The sequence below is a fragment of the Symphalangus syndactylus genome, chromosome 1 (assembly GCF_028878055.3).
Source record: "Symphalangus syndactylus isolate Jambi chromosome 1, NHGRI_mSymSyn1-v2.1_pri, whole genome shotgun sequence".
Taxonomy (NCBI): domain Eukaryota; kingdom Metazoa; phylum Chordata; class Mammalia; order Primates; family Hylobatidae; genus Symphalangus; species Symphalangus syndactylus.
The window spans coordinates 119673249-119698215 of record NC_072423.2 but is presented as its reverse complement, the minus strand read 5'-3'; the positions used below and the strand labels follow the sequence as shown (position 1 = coordinate 119698215).

At 38.4% G+C, this 24967-nt stretch overlaps 1 protein-coding gene across 2 annotated transcripts in view; it reads left to right on the top strand.

The window, feature by feature from the left end:
• Positions 1 to 313: 313 nt before the first annotated feature.
• CTNNB1 (catenin beta 1) overlaps positions 314 to 24967 on the top strand; it is a 41598-nt gene continuing 16944 nt past the window's right edge. Inside the window, exon 1 of one of the 2 annotated variants that reach the window (XM_055281480.2) lies at positions 314 to 738. The gene's annotated coding sequence lies outside the window, so the exon portion shown is untranslated. The remainder of the gene's footprint in view (positions 739 to 24967) is intronic. The other variant, XM_055281487.2, reaches the window with a different exon arrangement.

Below are 24967 nucleotides of genomic sequence, written 5' to 3'. Positions count from 1 at the left end.
CAGCGGCGGCGCCCAGGAGCGCCCCAAGACGGGCGGGCGCTGACCCCGAGCCCCTGCCGCCACCCTGGCCCCGAACTTCCGCCCTCCCAGGACCTGTCCTGTCCGCCCCGATAGGTCCCCGAAGGCCGGGGCCGAGATGCCACCTTCCGCAGGCCGCGGGAAAGGCGCGCCGAGTCCTGCAGCTGCTCTCCGGGTTCGGGAAACGCGCGGGGCGGGGGCGTCGGGCTTGGGACATGATAGGATACCGGGGCCACCTTCCCCAACCCAGGCCGCGGGGGCCCGGCCTTCCCGATGCAGACCACAGCGCCCTCACGGGCTGCCCTCAGGACCCGCGCAGCGGGCAGCCGGCAGCCGTCACCCCGGGGAGCGTCCGTGGGGTGCCCAGGAACCCCACCCCGGCCCGGGGCGCTCAGACGGCAGCAAACTGCTGGGCGGCGCGGGGACTACTTTCACCGCCCTCTCGCGCCCCGCCCCTTGTCCTCGCGCGGCGGAACGCTCCGCGCTGCGCCGGCGGCGGCAGGATACAGCGGCTTCAGCGCGACTTATAAGAGCTCCTTGTGCGGCGCCATTTTAAGCTTCTCGGTCTGTGGCAGCCGCGTTGGCCCGGCCCCGGGAGCGGAGAGCGAGGGGAGGCGGAGACGGAGGAAGGTCCGAGGAGCAGCTTCAGTCCCCGCCGAGCCGCCACCGCAGGTCGAGGACGGTCGGACTCCCGCGGCGGGAGGAGCCTGTTCCCCTGAGGTGCTTGGGCGCTCCTTTCCTTATTCTTCCGGGGCTGCTCCCGCTTCCTCTCGGAGCCAAACTTCGTAGCAGGCGCGCGGTCCGGGCGGCGGGCTGGGAGCCGGGCTGGGCGCAGCCGGGAGTCCTGGGGTTGGGAGCGGGGAGCTCAGGTGGGGGACGGCGGGGGCCGGCCGCGCCCGGGGCGCGGAGGGCGGCGGCCGGGCCCGGGTTCCGGTCGCGCTGCCTCTCTGGGGCCCCGGGGGCATCGCTTGCGGGGAGGGGGCGCCGCGGGGGCGCGTCCAGGAGCCCGGATGGCAGGCGGGGGTGGGGGTGGGGGTCTGTGGTTTCCGTCCGGGGCTCTGGCCTTGGCCGAGTTTGGGGGAGGGACCCTGTGCCTCGGGATGCGCCGGGCCCGGGGTGGGGGGCGGGGTGGGGACGGGGGGCTCCGCCTTCTCAGCTCCTGCGGCGAGTTGGGGTTCGGGCGCTGAGGCAGAGAAGCCACCCTAAGTCCCATCAGTCCTGGGGATCGGACCAGTGGACTTTCTCTTAAGATTTCCTCTTTCATTCTTAAGAATAGAAGTGTTATTATTATTTTTTTTTTAATGCTCTGGCTATGTGAGTTTGAATCGAAGCAACTTTAAACCTTAGAGCAACTAAACTCTTAGTGCAGCCGGTGCGATGCGTCAGTAGGGTGTGCACATAAAAAAATCCATGTCTTGCACCTATATTTTAGCGTACTGTGCAGGTGAGTGAAAGCAGTGGGTAATGTACTGGGAGTCACGGATTTATGGTAGTGGGTATGAGACCCTGGTGAAATAAGGGGGTGGAGAAAGGCGAAGGTGATGGCTTACTGTTTCTTACCAAGTGAACTGCAGGATTCAGCCTCTGACTCAGACCGCTTCGAGAATTTTATTCGTAGAAATAATTTAAATTTATTCAAATGGTTTGATGGCAGCTAAAATTGAATTTTAGAGCACGTTTTCTTTTCAGCGGAGTGAATTTTTCCTTCGCTCCAGAACTGGCCAAATGGAATTCAAGCATTGCAACTTCTTTCAGTGTTTTGTCTGGAGAGAGGACTTTGAACCGAGACTTTTCGAAGTTAAATTCCTATAGCCTGCTTCTGAATCTGCCAAGCTTGAAAGCTTTGGCAGTTGGGTGTAGTTGTTGCCTTCGTTCTCTTCCCTTTTGGAGGGAGCATTGTCTCATACTTTGTATCTTCCAGACATCTGTGGTCTTCCCCCCTTCCCGGCCCCCCACCCCTCGAGTTTGTGAGTGGTGAATGAAGAAAGACTAGGCTGCTGGTATGCAGAGGTCGGCAAAAGGAAATCGAGGAGTGGTTTTAGTGAAATGAGAGCTTTGTATGATGAATAATGGTGGCTTAGGCTAGACATCAACTTGAAGAGACGGCAGCATTTCCTTTCATAAAGTCTAGGCTAATGTTTTTCAGATCGCTAAGTTGTAGTTTGTCTGGAATTTAGGAAGCCATTTCAGTATTTGTCACTTGGTGAACGAACATTCAATACCTTCAGATGTCTTCGTGTTGACTTGTATTCATCCTAAGAAATATTAAATATAGTCTCAAGTGTTATTTATGTTATACTGCTGGTTTATTCTCTGCTTAAATTATTGACATAATAATAAATTTCTACTTTGGAGGCTTTTCGTTTGAACTAAGGCTGTGCGGCATTTATTTTACTTTTATATTTAAATCTTTAAAAAATCTGTGATTTAAAAAAAAAGTACCCTTAAGGGTTTGAGAATGTCCTTTCACACCAGACAAAATTTGGCTAATTTGCGCCCAATATTCATTACTTTGACCTAACCTTTGTTCTGAAGGCCGTGTACAAGGACAAGGCCCTGAGATTATTGCAACAGTAACTTGAAAAACTTTCAGAAGTCTATTCTGTAGGATTAAAGGAATGCTGAGACTATTCAAGTTTGAAGTCCTGGGGGTGGGGAAAAATTAAAAACCTGTGCTAGAAAGCTTAGTATAGCATGTAACTTTAGAGTCCTGTGGAGTCCTGAGTCTCCCACAGACCAGAACAGTCATTTAAAAGTTTTCAGGAAAAACCAACTTAAAAAAAAATAAGGTGGCTAATTAAAAAAAATGAAGCATTTAACAGTGTTCATGTTTCAGAGTATCGAAGAGGGGTTTTTTAAACTGTTATCTGATTATTTCCTTTACCAACATGATATAGAAAAGTGTATTTCCAACATTAAAATATATCAGACTGAGCTTACTGTTCCTGTTAATGACTGGAATAAAAATTGGCATAAATGAGTGTCTGTATGCTTGTTTTAATAACACCACCACCAAGATAGAAAACGAGGAGGCAAGTTTCTCCAAGGGTATTTTGAAATGTGTTAGCAAAACTATTGCAGATACTCTTTTTTGTTATAGGGTGAGGTGGGGAGAGGCGCATGCTAAGTATTGTTGAAACTAGGGATGTAGAGAATTAAAAGTTTGAATATAATTATTTTGTAGTTATAAGTAGCAGTGAAATTAAATCTGTTGCAATAGACTATAGAAGTATATTTAGCCAAATGAAACTTCAGTGTTATTGAAATGAAATAACACATCTGTCCTGTTACAAGATTATTTTTATTTCTCTTGTGGTTTCCTAGCTGCTGATAATCAATAATTGTAGATGAGTAGGTGGTTAAGTTTTAAGTTTGTGCTTTGAGCTTAGTCGGAAGCATGCTTGACTGCCAACCCGGGGCACAAAGGATGAAGGCTTTTAGAACTGGACAAACTTCTAACAAAAGGTATTTGCAACTCTTTTGTAGTGTGTCATGTTGATTTGTGACATTGTTTTTGAAAATATGTGTTAACTTAGTTTTCTTGTAGCCCTCTTTTTATTGGAACTGTGGTATCTATTGTTGAAACTGCTTGACTGAGAACATTTTTATCCCATAAAAGTAAATAGTAAACATAGCCCAGGAGCTGCTTCTGGTTTGTCAATCGTATGTAGCCGTTGCCTCCTTGTACCCTCATTGAGAAGATACTGATTTGCAGATTCAGTTGCCCTTCTTTAACGGACTATTTATGTAATATTGCAGTTGTGATTGTGATAGGTAAGTGGGCCAATCGGTTAAAATAAATGCATACTTCTCAGGTTTCACAAAAGGAAAATAATATGATTTGTGTTGATCTAAATGAGTAGGAGTTAATGCCTATGGTTTTTCATCACTTAAATTCAGGGGAAAGTTCTTTATTTCCTCTGTTTACTTAAGAATGCTGCTTTTGTGTTTCATGCAAGACTGAGCTTGACTCAGTTTGAAACCTAGGCTCATCTGTTGAGGCCTGAACCCTGCTGTCCTTGAAATATGCATATAATTTGCTTCCTCCCTAAGGAAAAAGAAGCACTTGAAAGATAAAGTCAATCACATTAGGAACCCATTTTTAGGGTTTAGCCACTTTATTTTTTTAACTTATGGGCATCTCTTCTGTTAAGAGACATTCCCCACTCTCAAAGTTTCCCTCAAGCCTGAAGCAGCAGAGTGAGTAGTGTTGGAGCATGTTTTCATTGCATGCTTGTGTCATGTTGAGTGCCCTCCAGTGGATATAGTATGCTGCTTGTGATTTTTTTTTTTTAATTCCAAACAAGTTTATGTGGGATATATTTATGAATAGTTCTGATGAGGGAGAATCAGCTAAGAAACCTTTGATTTCTAAAATAATTCATATCATTACTGCTAATTAAAATATAGGCTTGAGAAAATGTCTTCTCAGCCAATATTTGCAGTGGAAAAGTTGGGAGGTTTTTTAAGGTCACTTTGAATAGGCAATTCTGCTTAAATATATCATAATGATAAACCAGAATCTCAGTATAGTACTTTAGGAGGTAAAAGATCATAATGTTCATTTATATTGATGAATTACAGCAACTGAAATTCTCAGAAAAAATTAATGAAAATGCGAATTGTCAATTTGTCTAAAATCAGTCACAGAGTAAAATGTAAGTGCTCAACTTGATTATATTAGGAAATGGATAGAAATAAGGGTAATTGAGCCAGTGTATGTGACCTAAAATATAATGCCCTTAGTGACCATAGGGTTGGTCTCATTTGTACATAGTGGTGGGCCATGATGAATTTTAAGTGTTTTGCCCTTTGAATTTTTCCTTAAAGGGCTTTCTCTAGGCTCCTATGTTAAAGTTCATGGTTTTTCTGTTAGTAATATTATTTTCTGAAAATCCATGTTTCAAATCAGAATCTAATTAGCAACAGGAGTGAAGCTTATTCTAAATTAGGTTTTGGAAGTTAAACGGTCAGCATATGGAAATTTTTCAGGGTTTAGATTTTTAAAAATTTGTTTTTCAGAATATGTTGCTGGAATGAAAACGTTAGCGTAGGGAGGGAAAATGACAGTTATCAGTGATTGCTTTACTTTGCCTATGGAATTCAGTGTAATTTTGTGGAAACATTGGTATATGATTTTTTACTACTTAAGAAATGTATTATTGCTATATTTAGGGGTTTTTGGTTTTTTGTTTTTTTTTTTTAAAGGCAAGAATGCCTCAAGTGCTTTATGTGAATGATTATTTCAGGATGGATTAAATATTCCTCTATCAAGGACCGTACTTGTAAATCAGTGATTTCCAAGTTGGTGCTTAGTATTTCCAGCATTTACTGTCTATAAGCTTCTGTTCTGATTTTTCAAGTTTTCTGAGAAATGAGAGTAGGCTTAAAAGTTCTTTGAAAAATTATGTACATACAACTTACTGAAAAAAATTGCTACAGGGGACTTAATTTGTCTCTTGAAATGGGCTACTTGCCTTCATTAATGTAGCATACTACAATTTGATGTTCAAGATACGTTACTAAGAATAAGATCGCTTTCAGAAGCCTTACATAGGATTGGTCTTACTACATTGTAGTGGGAATGGCTACTCAAATGTCTCCAGGGCCAGTTAGGTATTGGGTAAATGGGACCATGCAGACTATTAAAAACTGAAGTGCACATGAAGCAGCCAGTCATAAGCAGCTCCAGCCACTGTGTGGGAATACAGTTTATGTTGCCAGATCATCTGATTTCTTTCCCCTAAGTGGGAAATCCAGATCAATGTACATCTCTTGATTTGCAAGTGTCGGTGAACAAAATTTATATTTTAAGATGCTGTATTCAGCACAAATTAAATACGCTTATTTGCTGAATGCTGCCAGTTTGTCCCTCTGCGGTAGTACCATTTGAAGTACAGTGTTTTCATAATGATGATTCTGTGAAATGACTGGTTCTGTGAATGTACATAATTTAGCAGATAACATTGTTAAATTATTAGGTTTGTATTTATTTAGGCACTTGGGAAATGCCTTGTGTCAATTGATTATAGATTAGGAACTTAAAAGCAAGATTTATATTATCAACTTATTTGTGAAGACTGGGAAACCCACATTTTTAAAGTTAGGAATTAAGATGGCCAAGTTCAAGGAAAAAGGGGAGAAGTAACTTTCTTATTACTCGACCATCTTAAATAGAGTTCTTTAAGTGTATTTTTAAGAGGTCTCAAAACTTAATCTGAAGGGACTTAAAATGCTGGACAAATTCTGTGTATAAAACTCATGTCAGCCCCCAATTTTGCTGGTCTTTAAATCATGTCCTTTTTACCAGAAGTTTGCATTTCTAAGCTAAACTATTATTGTTAGACTAGATCCAAAACTTAAAAAGTTTAGGTAATTAAAAATTAATTGAATATGTTTTACTTAAATTAATGGCAAATGGCTTTTTGGCCAGTTTAAGTTTATGTAGGCAGTTAAATCGATTTTGGTTAAATCTTTTGCTGCTAACAAGGTATTTCCAGAATTTGAAAAGTGGGGTGGCCGGGTATGGTGACTCACGCCTGTAATCCCAGCACTTTGGGAGGCTGGGGAGGGCAGATCACCTGAGGTCAGGAGTTCGAGATTAGCCTGGCTGATGTGGTGAATACAAAAATTAGCCAGGCATGGTGGCAGGTGCCTGTGATCCCAGTTGCTTGGAAGGCTGAAGCATGAGAATTGCTTGAACCTGGGAAGCGGAAGTTGCAGTGAGCTGAGATCATGCCACTGCACTCCAGCCGGGGCAACAGAGTGAGACTCCATCTCAAGAAAGAAAAGTGGGGTGTTTAGTCTTCAAACTCCGTGTTTAAGTGACTGGACTGAAAATGTAAATCATAGGCCGGTGTTGGTTTAAAAAGCATCATCTGAAAATAATGCTATAGTCTGCAATTATTTTTATTACGATATGATGGTGTAAAATACAAGCAGATCAGTGAACCGTTCATGAAACATTAATCCTAAAGGCATCTCACCCCCGGTCTATCCCACAATCCATGAGACTTCGTGGAACCACTGTAAAGCTTCTTTTGTAATATCCCAGAAGTTTCCTACCTCTGGTATCTTTTGAACTTGTTGAAAAGGCTTTCCCCCCACTCTTTATGATGGTTTGAAGAATGTGAACATCTGAATGATGCTGGGCTGAAACTGCTTCATAACACTTCCATTTTCTCCCCTATTTATTTCCATCTTTTAATTTTTTCACTAATATCCCCACGGTTTTACTTCTGTTTTAGTAATTCACATGTTGCTGGACTAATACTTTCTTTTTATCTGACTTGTAACAGATATGTTAAACCGTTTAAAACTTGGGGGGTATTTTTAACCTACTTTAAGTTATTTCAAGTTAATCAGTCTACATGGCATATAAACCTTATGATTAATAAATCTTAAATGCTGGTAGCTGAGTTGGAAGCCAGAGATGTACAAAAAAGCTGAAGGGTTAGGTTTAGTGTGATAAGCTTCTCTTACAGGGTTTTGTAATAGCAGAAATAGATATATGCATGTGTATGTGCATATATATAGCATACCTTATTGGACGTCCATATAAAAATGTGTAAGAAGTTAAATTTACTGCACAATTTCTTGGGAGTGCAATTTGAAGATGATCTTAAGTGGTGATAGTAGTTTGCTACACTGAGGGATAGTTGTTGCAAACTGCTCCCAATTTTCCTTTACTGTGAAGTAAACTGAACAGCTGTAATAGGGATTAGGAACTGTATTCCCTCTCTTTCTTTTTTAAGTATAATTAAGTGGTTTGGGGGTAAGGGTGTAGGAAGTGAGTGTCTTTGAAGTTTTGCATATACTACATGAATGCCACATGTATAAGGGAGGAACAAGGGATTCTTGGAAATATTTTTCAATCCAAGTAACTTTGGAGGCTTCCAAGTGGAGTTCCATTCCCCTGTGTAGAAAAGTGCTGAGGTAGACCCTTAAATTCCTTTCTGAGCCATTGAAAGAATGTCCTCAAACTTCGCTTATGCTTTATAGGTCACTTAGATACAAAAGTTACAAACTGAATGCTATTTAGGAAACATAATACACTGACATAGCGCTCTTTAAATAGATTATAAATTTAGTATATGAATTTTCTGGCATTTTGCTGAATTTTATTGTTTAGTTTAAAAGCCCAACTATCTTGTTACTTTGTATATCATAGTTGTCCTCCGCTGATCACTGTTTCCTGCTTAATTGTGCTGTCATTTTTCCTGGGTCCTGATTCAGAGTGTCAGCATTCTGTTCCCCATAGAATAAGAAATAAGAGGCTAGAAAGTTTAGAGATGAGATATCTAGGAATGCCAGAAGATCGGGGTCACCGTTGAGGCAGAGTAATTAATTATGGTTAAAATGGTGTTGCTGATAAGTGGGTGCTGGGAAATATTAAAATTTGGTTTTTTAGAAGAATACTTACCTCTCATGCTTGAAGAGCACCCTCATTATATGCTAAAGGGCCTCAGGTTTTTCCTTATTGCCATTATGCCGCAGATTCTATTACATTTGTCTGAAAAGATCTAAGACAGAAGGGCTGTTTAATACCTTCCCTTTTCTCCTGAACTTCCCCTCTCCTCTCCCCCATCAGGAGCTAAGTAGGAACCCCTTCACCTTGTTACCATCAAATTTCATCAATGGTCTGTCTTTACAATGAAGGAAGTAGTACTGCATTCTGGGCAGAGGCCAATCCTGAGGCATGCTTTTTCAAGGACATTGTTACTTTAGTTACACTGGCTCTTCTGTGTTAACTCTCATCCTCCAGATTCTAATCCTGTTGCTTTTTTTGGTCCCCATCACCCACCTTTCATCATCTGAAATCCATTCATTGTAACTTCTGGAACTCAGTCGTTAGAAAATCCTTTATATTCTCAATCTGTTGTGAATGTTCGTTTCTTTCTTATTCCAGCTGTAACCTAGCCTTCTCCCCAAGAATGCTACTTCCCTTGCAGCTCTCTCAAGTGGTGAATTTTTCCCTTCTTGCACACCTTATAACACTGAACTAGGAAGTGTGTGGACTAAATGTCTGCTTTTGTTCCTTATTGTCACTTCTTGACCTTTATTTTCCAAAACTTCAAGCTTTGACTTTAATGTGATCAAATTATACCACCCACTGCTCGTCTTTATTTCAAGCACCTGCAAACCTTCCTGGGTCATTCACATCCTTCCTTGTTCACTTTATTAGCTCTTGGCTCATTGTCACTGTCTCTTATTTCTGTCATAATTCTTGGTGACATCAGTATCCATGTAGAGCAATACTAGTGAAGATGTGGTCTGGTAACTGTTACCTGTATGAATTAAGATAAGGAGTTATGCCAGAATATAAGTCACCTGTGTCACTAAGTTTACTGTTTAGCTTACTTTTTTTGTAGCAAGATTTTGATGAAGGACGCAGTATGTTGATTTACAATCTGGTACAAACTTTGATGTAGAAGATGCTTCCAGTATCCTGGTCTCTTAGTTCCTTGATTTCTTCTCCTCCAGTGATCTTATTTGCTACCCTAACTCAACTACACATTCCCATTGTCATATCCTAGAATATTTTATCTTTTATCAGTAACTCTGCTCCCTTCCCCCAATCTCATTTCAAACATCCCACTTTCTAATTCCTCTAGTAAATACGTCAGCTCCAACAGCCTATCAATCCCATTGGGACCTACAGTTTATCTATCCAAGCTTTTCCCTGTTCCTCACCCTCACTTCTATACAGCTGAAGTTTCATACTGAATTATAATCACTTTCTCATATACACGTTTAACAATCTTGTCCCTCCCTAGCTTCATGCCCAGTGATCTCTTGTATCTATGACCATGTCCTTTATCTTCTCCTTTGTCACTGGATGAACTGTAGCCTTCCAAGATAAGGCCACCCAGTTCATTTGTACAGCAGATTCCATCCCTTCTTGCTCTCAAGAATATTACTGTGGTATCTCTCTCTTCTTCTATCAGTGGTTTTTCCCACTCTACTGGCTCTTTCCATGAGCAAACATGGTATTATCCCATTATAAAAAATTTTTTTCTCCCTGTCTCTCCCTTCACTCACCACCTCAGTCTCTGCTTCTCTTTCCAGCAAAATAACCTTGAAAAATTGCTTTATGTACTCTCGTTTTCTTTTGAACCCCTACCAGTGACCACCACGTTATAAATTTGTAGTTGTCATCTCACTTAATCTGTTAGTAGTATTTGGCACCATTGCTACAGTTGCTTGAAAGGCCTTTTCATTGGTTTCCAGGCCACCATGTCTGTTAGCAGGTTTTCCTCTTACTTCACTAGCATTTCTTTGTTTTTTCTGTTACCTTTCTGACCTCTGTTGGAGTGGCTGAAGGTTTAGTCCTTGAATCTCTCCTTTTTTGTTGTGCATATTTACTCCAGTATCATAGCTTTATACAGATGGTATTTACATCTATTTGCTAATGATTTCCAAGTTGATATCCTTAAACTGATATCCAGCTATTTTTTGTTCAGCGTTTTGGATGTCTAAGAAGCTCCTCAAACTTAATATATATCTAAAACTGATCTCCCGGTTTTCCCCAGAGCTGCATCTTAGTCTTTTCCGAAATGCAATTCTGTCTTTCTGGTTACCTAGCTTAAAACCTTGCAGTTCTTGACTCATCTTTCTCTCATACCCCGTATCTAAATTCTCTCTGCAAACCTTGTCTGTTCTCCCTTCAAAATAAAGTCATGTGTCATTTTATGATGGGGATACATTCTGAGAAGTGCATCATTAGGAGATAATCATGGTTGTGTGAACATCAGAGTATACATAGACAAACCTAGATGGTATAGCCCACTACACATCTAGGCTATATGGTGTGGCCAATTACTATAATGAATACTGTAGGTAATTGTAACATAAAGGTAGGTACTTTTATCTAAACATATTGAAACATAGAAAAAGTACAGTAAAAATATGGTATCAAAAATAAAAAATGGTACAATTGTATAAGGCATTTGTGATGAATGGAGCTTGCAGGATACGTTGCTCTGGGTGAGTCAGCGAGTGACGAGTGAGGGAATGTGAAAGACCTAGGACATTACTGTACACTACTGTAGACTTTATAAACACTGTACACTTGGGCTACACTACTTTTTTTTAAGGTTTTAAAAGACTTTTTTCAATAATAAACCTTAAATTACTGTCACTTTTTTACTTTATGAATTCTTAATTTTTTAAACGTTTTGACTCTTGTAATAACACATAGCTTAAAACACACATTGTACAGCTGTACAAAAAATTTTCTTTATATCTTTATAAGCTTTTTTATATTTTTAAAATTACTTTTTACCTTTTAGCTTTTTTGTTAAAAAGCTAAGACATGGGCCGGGCACGGTGGCTTACGCCTGTAATCCCAGCACTTTGGGAGGCTGAGGCGGGCGGATCACGAGGTCAGGAGATAGAGACCATCCTGGCTAACACGGTGAAACCCCGTCTCTACTAAAAATACAAAAAATTAGCCGGGTGTGGTGGTGGGCGCCTGTAGTCCGAGCTACTCGGGAGGCTGAGGCAGGAGAATGGCGTGAACCCAGGAGGTGGAGTTTGCAGTGAGCGGAGATAGCACCACTGCACTCCAGTCTGGGCGACAGAGCGAAACTCCGTCCCAAAAACGAACAAAAAACTAAGACATGAACACGTTAGCCTAGGCCTACAGAGATCAGGATCATCAGTATCACTGTATTTCACCTCCACATCTTGTCCTTCTGGAATGTCTTCAGAGGCAGTAAACATAAATGGAGCTGCCACCTCCTGTGATAACAGTGCCTTCTGGAATACCTCTTGAAGGACCTACCTGTGGCTGTTTTATAGTTAACTTTTTTTTTTCTTAAAGAAGTAACAGAAGGAGTGCACTCTAATGATAAAAAGTATAGTAAGTACATAAACCTGTAACAATCATTATCATTATCAAGTATCGTGTACCGGACATAACTGTATATGCTATACTTTTTTTGAGATGGCATCTCACTCTGTCACCCAGGCTGGAGTGCAGTGGCACGATCATAGCTCACTATAACCTCAGACTCCTGGGCTCAGGTGATCCTCCTACCTCAGCCTCCTGAGTAGCTGGGACTACACCAGGCACCCCACCATGCCTGGCTAATTAAAAAAAAAAATTTTGTAGAGACAGGGTCTCACTCTGTTGCCAGGGCTGGTCTTGAATTCCTGGCATCAAGTAATCCTCCCACTTTGGCCTCGCAAAGTGCTAGGATTACAGGCAAGAGCCACCATGTGTGGCCCACTGTACTTCTATACAGCTGAAGCACAGTAAACCTATTGTGGATTCATTTACACCAGCGTCACCACAAACACCATGAGTAGAACATTGTGCTGCGATGTTATGATGGCTACAACATCACTAGGTGATAGGAATTTTTCAGCTCCATTATAATGTTATGAGACCACTGTTGCATGTGCAGTTCATCATCAACTGAAATGTCCTTATGTGATGCATGTCTGCATATCCAAAAATATTAATCATTTCTCACTGAAGCCATGCCATGCCATCTTTTGCCTGTATTATTATTATTCAGCTTTTATTTTAGATTCAGGGTGTACATGTGCCGGTTTGTTAGAAGAGTATATTGTATGATGCTGAAGTTTGGGATACAGTTGAACCAGTCACCCAGGTAATGAGCATAGTACTCAATATAACTTTCTACCATTACTCCTCCTTCCCTCCCTGTTCTTGCCTCTGTCTGTTGTATCTTTATGTCCATGTGTACCAAATGTTTAGCTCATTCTTGTAAGTGAGAACATGTGGCATTTGATTTTCTGTTTCTGTGCTAATTTGCTTACAATAAATAGTCTCCAGCTGCATCCACATTGCTACAAAGGACATGATTTTGTTCTTTTTTATAGGCTGCGTCATATTCCATGGTGTATAGATACCACATTTTCTTTATCCAGTCTACCGTTCATGGGCATTTGGGTTGATTCTATCTTTGCTATTATGGATGGCTTTTGCCTATATTATTGGAAAGGCCTTCTAACTGGTGTCCCTGCTTATACCTTTTTCCCCCTTAAATATGTTTTCAACATGGTAGCCAGAGTAACCCTTTTTATAACGATAAATCATGTAACTTTTTTGTTCAGAAACTTCCAGGGCTTACCATTTCATTCAGTAAAAGCTCAAGCTCCTGTGTAGTCAGACCATATCCTTCATCACCTGTTACTTTTCTCCTCTCACTCTTCATTTCAGCCTTTTTGTTTTTCCTTAAACTGATGAAGCCTTCATGGCTGATGTCAGATATTTTGCCCATTGAGATCTTCCTCGTTGACTCAGTTGCACTTGGTCATATTATTTTCATTTGTTTGGGGTATCTAATCATAATCTGAAAGTTGGCTACTTATTTTTCCCCCTTTGAGGGTCCTTGTCCTGTTTTTGTATCCCTTATAGCCAGACAGTATCTGGAACTTACAGGTGTTCAATAAAGTTTTGTTGAATGAATATTCTGGAATCACCCAACCTTTTTTTTCCCCTCCACTTATTTTTCTTCTCCCTTTCATGTCCTGAAAGATGTCCTGTGTATATGGTTCCACTTATCACTCTCATCCCAGTTTGTGATTTACTATTCCATTGTATTACTATTATTAATACAATTCCAATTAACTTGCTTTTGCTGACTTCACCACTGGACCTACATGTTGGCCAAATGGATACTTTATAATTTTAGTCTTGATGGACCCCTGCATTTGGCACATTTCTTACCTCTAGCACAGCACTGTCCAGTAATCTACACTTTCTGAGACAGTGGAAATGTTCGGTATCTGTGCTGTTCAGTTGGTAGCAACCAGCTACATGTGCCTATTAAACACTTGAAATGTGGCTGTGTGACTAGTGGCAATTGTGTTGGAGAGTAGTTTTAGAAACTGCTGTTTGTCTTACATGGCACTAGATTTAGTATCACAATCTAATTGTGCAAGCCAGATAGGTAGGAGTCATCTTTATTCCTGTTATTTAATTTTTCTCATCTACTATATCCAGTTCATCACATCAACAGAGCCTGTTGTTTCTACCTCCTAAATATTTCTTCAGTCTAACTACTTCTTGTTCCTAGTGCCACCACCATCTATCAGCTGGAATATTGCTATAGCTGCCTTACAGGTTTCCCTTCTTTCCTGTTCCCTTCTAGTTTTTTGAATTATAGTCAGCACGAGCTTTTAAAAACTCAAAAAAGATTGCATTATTCACCTGCTTAAAACCTTTCATGACTTTCAGTGTCATGTAGAGTAGAAAACACTTTTCCTACCAAAGGCTAGAGAGCTCTACGTGATCTGGCTATTTTTAACGTTTCATTGCACTCACCCTTTTCCTCTATAATCAAATTACTTTGATCTCAAGGGTTAGTTCTTTAAAGATGATCATGTTCTTTAATGACTTTAGGTTTTTGTGTGTGACTTTCTATTTCTGGGATGTTTCTTCTCTGTTCCTTACATGCTGGCCCTTTTGCATTCTTCTTCAGGTCTCAGCTTACATGTTACCTTCAAGAAGCCTTTGACCACTCTAAGTGGGACCTTCCTTCCACTTCTGCTGTGTAATCCCACTCCCTTCTCCCACTTGTTAATTAGTTACATACTTTTTTGTAATTGTTTATTTGGTTGCTGTCTCCCTCTCAAGGCAGGGACCATGTCTGCATTCTGCAGTAATCACTACTGCACACCCAGAATCTATTACAGATCCTGGCATGTAGCTGATGCATAAATATTTGTTGAATGAAAGGCTGTACATTGTATTTATGCTATTGGTATTGCTATGACCTGAAACTAAAAGGAGCTGTGGGAAAGATTTCTTATGGAACAAAAATATCCCTTTTGATTAATATCACAATCTCGTAAATTGAGAAAACAAAAAAATATATACCAGTGGAGCATTCATGTATAGTTTGAGATTATGACTCATTTATTGGTGTTTTTGGACTCACAATAGAACAAAGATGAGGGAATATTCCTTAAAGCTCAATATTGAAATAACAAAAAGCAGTCACATTTTGATAATAGAAGCTTCCTAGCTTACTCTTTCTGTAATCTTTTCCTAAATGTAAGAGAGCCTCATAATTATGAGGCTTATTACTAGAGTAAGGCTGTCAAAGGCAGCAAAATGTCTTTTTGTTTGGAAGAATAACATAAACTTGACATGTATGGTGGGGGACAGTAGGTTTCAAAAGTTTAAGAATCTGTGTTGTCTTAACGAATAGATGCTTCTCAAGGAGCTTATGCTAGTGGTTACTCTGTCCAGTCAGGGTTTTTTCTTCTTTAACTTGGGTTTATTTCCTGATGGCACACATGAAGTTTGGATCATATGGTTTGACTTTAGCTATAGTCCTTAGCTATGGGGAGCAGCATCAGCGACCTGTGACACATAAATTAAAAATACAATGCCAGGGCCCTTCCCCAGCCCCTCTGATAGAGAACCTCTTGGTCATCTGTATTTTTAGATGTTCCAGGTTAGTCTGATTAACACCCTTGGTTAAGAACCATTGGGAGGATCTGGTTGCCAGTTTAAGGGGACCTTCAAGCCTGTAGGTCTTTATAGCTTAAAGAAAAAAAAAAAAGATTTTAAAAATCATGCTTATGTCGTGGCTGAATTCTGGTTTAGCACATACTGCTTTTAATGGCCTGAAATGTTTTTCCCAAATAAATTGTCTGGTTATAGCTTTCATGTGTGATTTGGTTCAGCTTCTTGTTTTGAAGATATGGGGGGAAAAAAAACTTCGTAATTTCTCTTAGTAACATATTAACCCACTTAAAAACCCTTCCTATTACAGGTTTTCACATTTAGGCTTAATGTGCTTAATTAAAATGTAAAAATACACCTGCCTTTGTTCTCAGTGAAAGTATGTAATAAATAAATGAGGGGTTGGCAAACTACTGCCCACCATCTGTTTTTTTATGGCCTATGAACTAAAAATCGTTTTTAGATAGCTAAAAAAAAAAAAAAATCAAAAGGATATTTTGTGACGTGAAAATTATATGAAATTCAAATTTCAGTTTCTGTGAATGAAGTTTTAATGAAACACAGCCATCCATGCTCATAAGTGTGCATATTCTCTGGCTGCCTTCACTGCAATAGCAGAGTTGAGTAGTTGTGACAAAGAGTTTATGGCCCACAAAACCTAAAATATTTACTTTCTGATGCTTTACAGAAAAAGTTTCCTGAACGTTGTTCTAGCTATACGTTGTTTATAAATGCATCTTTCGTGGTTCTGAAGGAATTTAAGAATCTCTTAGGTTATAAATTGGCTGGGCGCGGTGGCTCACACCTGTAATCCCAGCACTTTGGGAGGCCGAGGCTGGTGGATCATGAGGGCAGGAGTTCAAGATCAGCCTAGCCAAGATGGTGAAACCCTGTCTCCATTAAAAAAACAAAAAAAATTAGCTGGGCTTGGTGGTGGACAGTAATCCCAGCTACTCGGGAGGCTGAGGCAGAGAATTGCTTAAACCTGGGAGGCGGAGGATGCAGTGAGCCAAGATCGCGCCACTGCACTCCAGCCTAGGCGACAGAGTGAAACACCATCTCAAAAAAAAAAAAAAAAAAAAAATCTCTTGGTTATAAACAATTGTTGTTAGCTCTCCAAGCCTCCATATTACATTTTGTGTGTTCTCCTGTTCACTTTTTGAGCATTTTATTTTTTATTAGCACATTCAGTTCATCAGGTATTTAAGAGCTTAATATATGCCGAAGCACTTTAGAAACAGTAAGAAACTGTTTCTAAATGTACTGTCTCAGCCCTCACAGAGTTCGCTTCATTGGGCTCTTTAAAATTTCTTTTTTTAAAAGGTCAACGTGCTGGTAGGGTGGGGAAGGAAAACTCTTACAACACGTCGAGTAGTGGAAGGTTATCGTTATGGGTTATAATTTGGAAGTCATTGAGTACCTGCCATTAATTCTGCCTGTAGTCTGAATGTGGAGATTAACATCTAGAAACTTTTTTGAAATAAAATCTTCAATTTCTTTGGCATATCTAGTGCTGTCTAGCTAGGCATATAGTCAAAGTATGGTGTATATTTCAAGTATTAAGTTTTTTTGGGCTATAGTCACTGTTGAAAGGATATATTTCTTTACTATTACATGTGATACCTTTATATAAAATTGGCTAACCCCGGTCTTTCATTTATCTGCAACACTGACTGTTACCAGTTGTCTCTAACTTTGGTATGGGGGTGGCAAATATGATTAGATTGCAAGGGTACATGACTGAGCCACAAGCAGACCTGGATTTGAATTTTAACTGAACGGTTTATTAGCTATTCTTACATTAATACTGCTAATCAGTTTTCTTGTGATATGAGGAATGATGTCTTCTTTATGAGGTTGCTAGGAAGATTCAATGAGATAACATACTAGGCTCAGAACTGAAGTTGCTAGGAATTTAATTATGCTACCTTAAGTATGTCAAAGGCAGAAATTCAGTGTTTAGCTGATACCACAAGGCAGTATCCTAAAATTATGCTGTAAAAGATAATAAAGATGCTGTGACTCAGAAACCTGTTGACTTTGTGATGCAGTTGATTCTTAGAATACTGTCACTTTAACAGAATAGGAGCTAGGAATGAGCAAGTATTTATTAAATTACTAAAATAGAAAATTTATTGATACATGTAAAGTGACATTTGCTTAAATACTGAAAAATTTGCAGTACTATTTCCTTTCTTTAGAAAACATTGGTTACCACTTTTTTTATTTGTAGCAGTTTGTTTTTGCCTTGAGGCAAGATGGTTGACTGAGTAGTTGCCACATTTCTTTTGTACAAAGTCCATTTCATAGGCCACCTAGCTTTTATGCTTAGAAACATTTCCTTAATGTTATATTTCAGTATTTGGCTTAACCTATATAGGGTTAAATTATATACGCTAACTTCTCGGACAAATATTACTAATAATTTATGTATTTGGTTCTGCAAATGTATGCAAAAATATATGTAAAAAGGTATACAGATGCCCTGCATAGTTGATATATGTTAAATTTTTTTTTAATGTAGATCTTTTTCATTTTCTTTAATGACTGTATGGTATTCCACTACCCCCTGCTCACCTGGACAATTACAGTAACCTCCTAAATGGTGTTTCTACTTTGCTATTGCCCCTTACTGTCTTTTTTCCCCTTTATAGCTGCTGGAGTGAATTTTAGAAAGCCTAAATCATACATCACATTGCTTCATTGGCATCCCAGTACACTTTGGATTTTATTTTACATCCATACTGATCTGATTCTCATCTCTGTCTCTTCATGGTTCTCTGCCTTCTAGTTACACTGGTGACCTTTCAGTACCTTTACCACATTAAGCTCCTTCCTTTTCACTCTTTCTCTGCCTGGAGTGTTCTGCCCCATCTTTACGTGGCCACCTGCTCCTCCTCTGATGAAATGTCTCTTCCTCACAGGCGTTCCCTGACCACCCACTAGAGTAGCACACCTTCTGCCTCATAAACTTGTTTATTAGTATTTCTTACTCTAAATTTTATTTTTTTTAATTGCTTAATTCCCTAACGGTAGAATATAAGCTTCACTGTATGTATGATCTTGACTCTCTTACTCATTGTTATTGTAATACCAGTAACATAAAGGGTGTTTAAAATTTGTTCAGTGGGTGAATATATATTCCATTTAATGGATAAATTATTTTTTATTCAGTCTCCTGTTGATGGACATTTGAATAATTTCCATCTTTTTCTCTATGAATGCCTCACTTGGCATGCTTCTGACAGTATTGCCACAGAATACGTTTCTGTTATAAAAATTGAATTTTTAAGTCAAAGCGTAGTTACACTTAAATTTAATGGATAGTGGCAGCTTATTATCTAAAGTTTCTGCTAGTTTCACCATATCCTTATTAGCAGTAGATATTATCAATCTTTTCAATCTTTGCCAATCTGATAAGCAAAAAGTAAATGGGTTTAAACATCCTTTGTATATATTAATTGCTCACTTTATGTTTTTCCTTTGAAATGGTATTTCTTGCTCTTTCCCTGCAGTATAATTCTTTCTTTTCTTTTTTGACTTGTTCCCAGTTTTTTGTGTACTATGGATATTAGCCTTTAATTATGTTACGCATGTTCTAGTATGTTATTTTTTGAATTACTTCAAATGTGATTTGTTGCTCAGATTTTAAAAACTACGTACACAAATTATCTCATGTTTCCCTTTTTGGTTTCAATTTCAACTCATGCTTAATCAGTTCATCGATTGGGCATGGTTTTATTTTTAATATATACCCGTATTTTATCTCATTGTTTTATTTTTTACATGTAAATATTTGGTGAATATAGGTTTAATTTTAATGTAATATAAAGATGAAAAAATGATAGTTGGAATTACAAGCCCATTTCTCCTAATACTTTTAATCAAGTAATCCACTAATTGAAATATTACCTTCTTCATTTATGAAATTGCCACATTATATCTGGGTGTTTTTCTACCTACTACAGTCTCTTACCCATTTCTTTCCTAATAATACAATACTTGAATTGATGTGGTTTTTGATTTATAATGTTATCTTAATGATAACATTATAAATGTGATGGAACTGGTTCCTTCTTATAGTTCTTCTTAAATCAAGAATAAGACATATCTTCCTATTTAATCTCGTATGTATCTCATTTTACTGTTAGAAATGAAATCTGTCCTATTTGTGTATAGGAAAATAGTTTTCGTATGTAATTGTGATACGGCCAGTTTTATTAAAAATTTGGTTAAACTAAGAGTTGTTTTCTATTCAGCCTTATCATACTATAAAATCCACATAAAATGGGTATAAAAGTGTCTAAGGACACTGGGCTCAGACGATGGTCCCACCTCAGCCTCCCAAGTAGCTGGGACTACAGGGGCATATGCCACCACACCCAGCCAATTTTTAAATAAGTTTTACAAATAGTATTTTTAGTAGAGACAGGGTTTCACCATGTTGCCCAGCCTGGTCTTGAACTCCTGGACTCAAGCAATCCACCTGCCTTGGGCTCCCAAAGTGTTGGGATTACAGGTGTGAGCCACTACACCTGGCCGAATTGCAGCCATCCTATTCCCTTTGCTACTCCCAGGCCTGCTGTATTGATAGCCCACTATTAAGAAGCTAGTGTGTATTCTTTGCATACTTTTACTTCATAAACTATATGAAGCATTGTTTTGTTTTTTAACTTAATTGGTATAAAATTATATTTTGGAAATTCAGTATATTCTGTGAAAATTATTTAGAAAATGTGCCTGTGAGATAAAGCCTATTCAGGATGTATCTTAAAGGAGATAGCTGTGCTTTAACATATCAGTCTTTTTGGCTGCTTATGTTAATATAAGTTAGAGAAAAACAATCTGCTTTTTGTGATAATTTGTTCTTGGAGATGGAGTGAAAGATTGTTTAAAAACATTGTCTTTTTTTCCCCCTGAAGTACCGGTACTATTTATTTTAGGATTATGTTACTGATCAAAGATGCTGTGTGGAGTTACTCATTGGTGAGACTAACAATAAATCACACATGCAAAGGATGTTACCATAATCTAATTATTTTAAACAGTAAAATTATATTCTAAGACATCCAGTTGACCTAAATGTGCTGTATCAATGACTATCAAGGGGCTTTTTATGTATACCGTATACATGTACTTCACAAAAATATAAAAGGATGACATCAAAAATCTGGCAAGCCAAAAGGCTACATTACATGTAGCAAATAAATAAGCATATGAACTTACTGGAATTTAAAACCTTGTAGGATGGGTGGGTGATGCTATATATGTTAGATGTGTGGATGTATCTATTAAAAGTTGTGTCAGATAACAGCTGATGCTGACAAGCCCTTGGTAAGATGGCAGCATGTTCAATATGTTCTGTGAAAATTATCTCAGTTTATGATCTGTCAGTATTTTGGAGCTATGCATGAAAGGATTTAAAATTCTTACCCTTAAACTCAGTAACATTGTTTCTAGAACTTCTGGTGATATGGGAAATTAAGATAATTATTTATATGCAAAGGTGTTTATTGCAGCATTGTTGGAATAATAGACAAAATGGGGAAGAACAAGCTCAGAATGGAGGAGGTAGCTTGTAGTATAGACACACGATACAATCCAGATGATAATATTTTATAATAGTCTTCACAAGGAATTTTATATTTTTATAAATATATAATACATAGCAGTGAGTTTAATATCATACCACATATACCAAAATGTCATCATTTACTGTGTGGTGGACTCATATGATGGAGATGATAAATAAAAATATTAATTTATATGAGGCATATATTACTTTATGGCTGAGGAAGGAAGACAGTTATGAAGAACAGCTCATTCTGGAAACATACTAATTTTTCCCAGCCATAAAGAGATTTCCTATTTCTTTTTTTTTTTTCCCATTTACCTTCTGTTTCCTACCTGAGAAGATTTCATACTTCTAATAGCCATTTGTGTACCTATTTAAAGACAGTACCAAAGGCATACATTTTAGTGTTTGAAGGACCAAGGGTTGTTTGATGTTTGATGTTTATTGACTATTCTAGGATGACAAGACACCTCGAGAACACACACACACACACACACACACACACCCCAAAGAAAGCTGTGAAGAAAGAAAGCAGAAAAGAACCTGGAGTTGTAACTTAAAATGTTAGTGTTGCATGAAATGTGTTAAAACAGGAGGGTTTGAGGAAACTGCATACATTTTCTAGATGGCAAAGTATTACTGGTGACAGTTAATGAAAATGCATATGCATGTGTTTTTAGATTTATAAATTTTACTAAGAAGTTTTTAAAAATCCCTGAAGGTATATCAAAAGTTTATCATGCTTATGAAATAGAGTAGCACTCTCTAACTTTAAAACGGGGAATAATTCTTTGGATCTTGATTATTGGAAAAGTGAATTATGAATTGCTAGTATAAAACTGTGGTTTTAAAATATGTCTGCTTTATATTTTTATGTAGCAGATTTACCCCTAGTTAATAATACTCAAACTTCTTGAAAACTAAGGTAATTAAGATAATTCTGTCCTGATGGGAAGAGGAAAAATAACTTTAGTGTGAAATCTATTATATATTAGTTGTGGCAAGATTTCTCCCATTGACTTTGACCAGAGACATTTATAGGGTTAAAATGGGAAATAGCACTGTGAATTTTGAAGTATCCTTTATAAATTATGTAGTTGGAAAGAGTATTATGTTCATATTGCCAAAAAAAGATGCATGGATGCATTAGACTGGATGGAAAATACATGAGAGGTTGGCTAGCCCCCCCACTTTGTCAAAACATCACTTGGTGGTGATAAAGCTGTCAGAAAACACAGCATTCTAATGTAGTCTGTAGTTTAATGACGATCTGTGTCTTGAAACATTTAGTGTAGTACTTACACAAACCTAGATGGCATAGTGTACTGCATGCCTAGCCTATATGGTATAGCCTGCTGCTCCTAGGGTGTAAAGCTGTACAGCGTGTTACTATAGGCAGTTGAAACAGTGGTATTTATGTATCCTTTTTTTTTTTTTTTTTAATTTTAAGAGACAGGGTCTTGCTCTGTTGCCCAGGCTGGATGCAGTGGTGTGATCATAGCTCACTATAACCTTGAACTCCTAGGATCAAGTGATCCTCCTTGCCTCAGCCTCCCCAGTGGCTAGGACTACAGGCACATACTACCATACCTGGCTAATTTTTTAAATTTTTTTTGTAGAGATGGAATTTCACTATGTTGTCCAGGCTGGTCTTGGAACTCTTGTGCTGCAGCAATCCACCCGCCTCCCAAAGTGTTAGAATTACAAGCCACTTCGCCTGGCTTGTTTACCTAAACATAGAAAAGATCCAGTAAAAATACAGAATTAAAATCTTGTGGGGCCACTGTAGCATATGTAGTCCATCTTGAATGAAATGTCATTATGCAGTGCATGATTGTACTTCATAATTTTTAAGCACTCCTCCCTCTTGATTGGTACTTAGTGGATTTTATCATTTTTGTTTCTTCATAATTCTTTCTGAAATGTCTACTAGTTGGACATTTGATCTCCTGAATTGGTCGTGATTTCTTCTGTTGTATTTTTTGTCTTTGTCATTTTTTTGTACTCTAGGAAGTTTTCTCAATTTTAGTTTCTATTCAACTTTTTGGTTTTATTTATTCTCTCCAGTATTTATGGAGATACTAAATTGAAGTGTTCTGTTTCTCTCTCCACCCTACCCCTAGTTTTAAGTTTTATCTCAGTTTCTATGGAGTCAGTTTTTTCGTTGCTTTAAAAAAAATTTTTCCTGAAGTGATTGGTAAGTTTTGGCTAATTGGGAGCACTAGAATTGGGGCCCTTAATGGTTGGCAGGGTGTGGTGGAGGAGAACCAGCCCTTAGTCCGAAGGCTCAGTCCAGAAAAAGAAAGAGGAAGGCTTTCCTTTTCCTTTCTGGAGCAGGGTTTTGCCCTAGTTCTTGCTTGGCAGTCTATTTGATTTCTTTAGCAGTTAATGCTCAGTTTTTTGGCATATTTGGATCTGCCTCCAGAGCAGGTACAAGGTGAGTGAGTCTATGCTGTTACCTAATTAGATCCCCGTTTCTACCCTTCGTTTTTACTTCTCTATCTGCCGATAGGTTTTTACCCTCCTTCACCTCATAGAGTTGTGGTGAAGAGCAAGATGAATTTTTATTTATGTTGCATAAATTTTAAAAGCTAAAAAATATATATTTATTGTTGGGAAGTCCCAGTGTACAAATGGCTATTGTAAATTTGGAACATGAACTTGCTTTTTTCCATTATAAAAATGAAATCATTATAAATTGCGGTCAAGTTACTAGGTCAGCCCACACAGAGTTTACCCAGTAATATGCGTAAATGTTTTGCCTTTGCATCAACAACAAGGAAAAACAGTACTATAAAAAAATGTTCCTGGAAGCCGGATGTATCAAAGCACTTCTGAAATAGCTATATAGCCTATAGACATGACCAGTTGGTTTCTGAGTCTGTTGACGTTGGCCAAAGGAGAAGCTCAGTGTAGAACATGTTTTGAGTCTCCTTTTGCAGAAATACATTGGAGGCTGGAGTGGGGAACCAATTTTTCAGAAAGGTGGTGAAGTAGTTAAATAGCCACTCTTTTAAAGACAGTCAAAAGATAGAAACTAAGGCCAGGTGTTGGCTCACATCTGAGAAAGGAAAATCACTTGAACCTGGGAGGTGGAGGTTGCAGTGAGCCCAGTGTGCACCTCTGCACTCCAGCCTGGTTTGGCAAGAGACCAAAACTCTGTCTCAAAAAGAAAACATAGTTCACACTTAAATACTTTATTCCATATCTTTACATACCCGATATGTTAATTTATAGTTCAAGATGAACTTGTTTGGGACAGATTTTGTAATAAGGAAATTGTGTTATTAGAAATACCTAGAGGCCATGAGCCCTTAAACTGTTCTAATTTGCAAGTAGTTCCCTGTGTGATGCAGTGTTTTTTTCAATATTGCACAATAAAGGCAAAATACAGACATAAATTAGATGCTAAGATTTATATATATTAATTTTTAAAATATTGATCAAAATACATATCCATATTGGTAATATTTGTATTTATAATAAATCATTGCTGTAAATTTGAACTTAGAAAAATTTTACTAATAAAGGTGCTTTTGTGTTGCAAAGTTTCATTTGAAAAGTAATTTTTCTTTGTACTAAAAAATCTAAAATTCGCTAGTCGCCAAAATTTGCTTTATGAAAAATAATTTTTGATGGGACTATATTATATCAGAAAACAACTTGTTAATGAAAATGTGGAGTTTGTAAAATCCCACTGTACCTCTGTTATCCAAAGGGGATCTGTGAATTTTTCTGTGAAAGGTTAAAAAAGGAGAGACCGTTAGGAATTCAGAGAGCAGCTGATTTTTGAATAGTGTTTTCCCCTCCCTGGCTTTTATTATTACAACTCTGTGCTTTCTCATCACCATCCTGAATATCTGTAATTAATATTTATACTATTGATAAAAAGACATTTTTGGTAAGGAGGAGTTCAGCAGTGATGG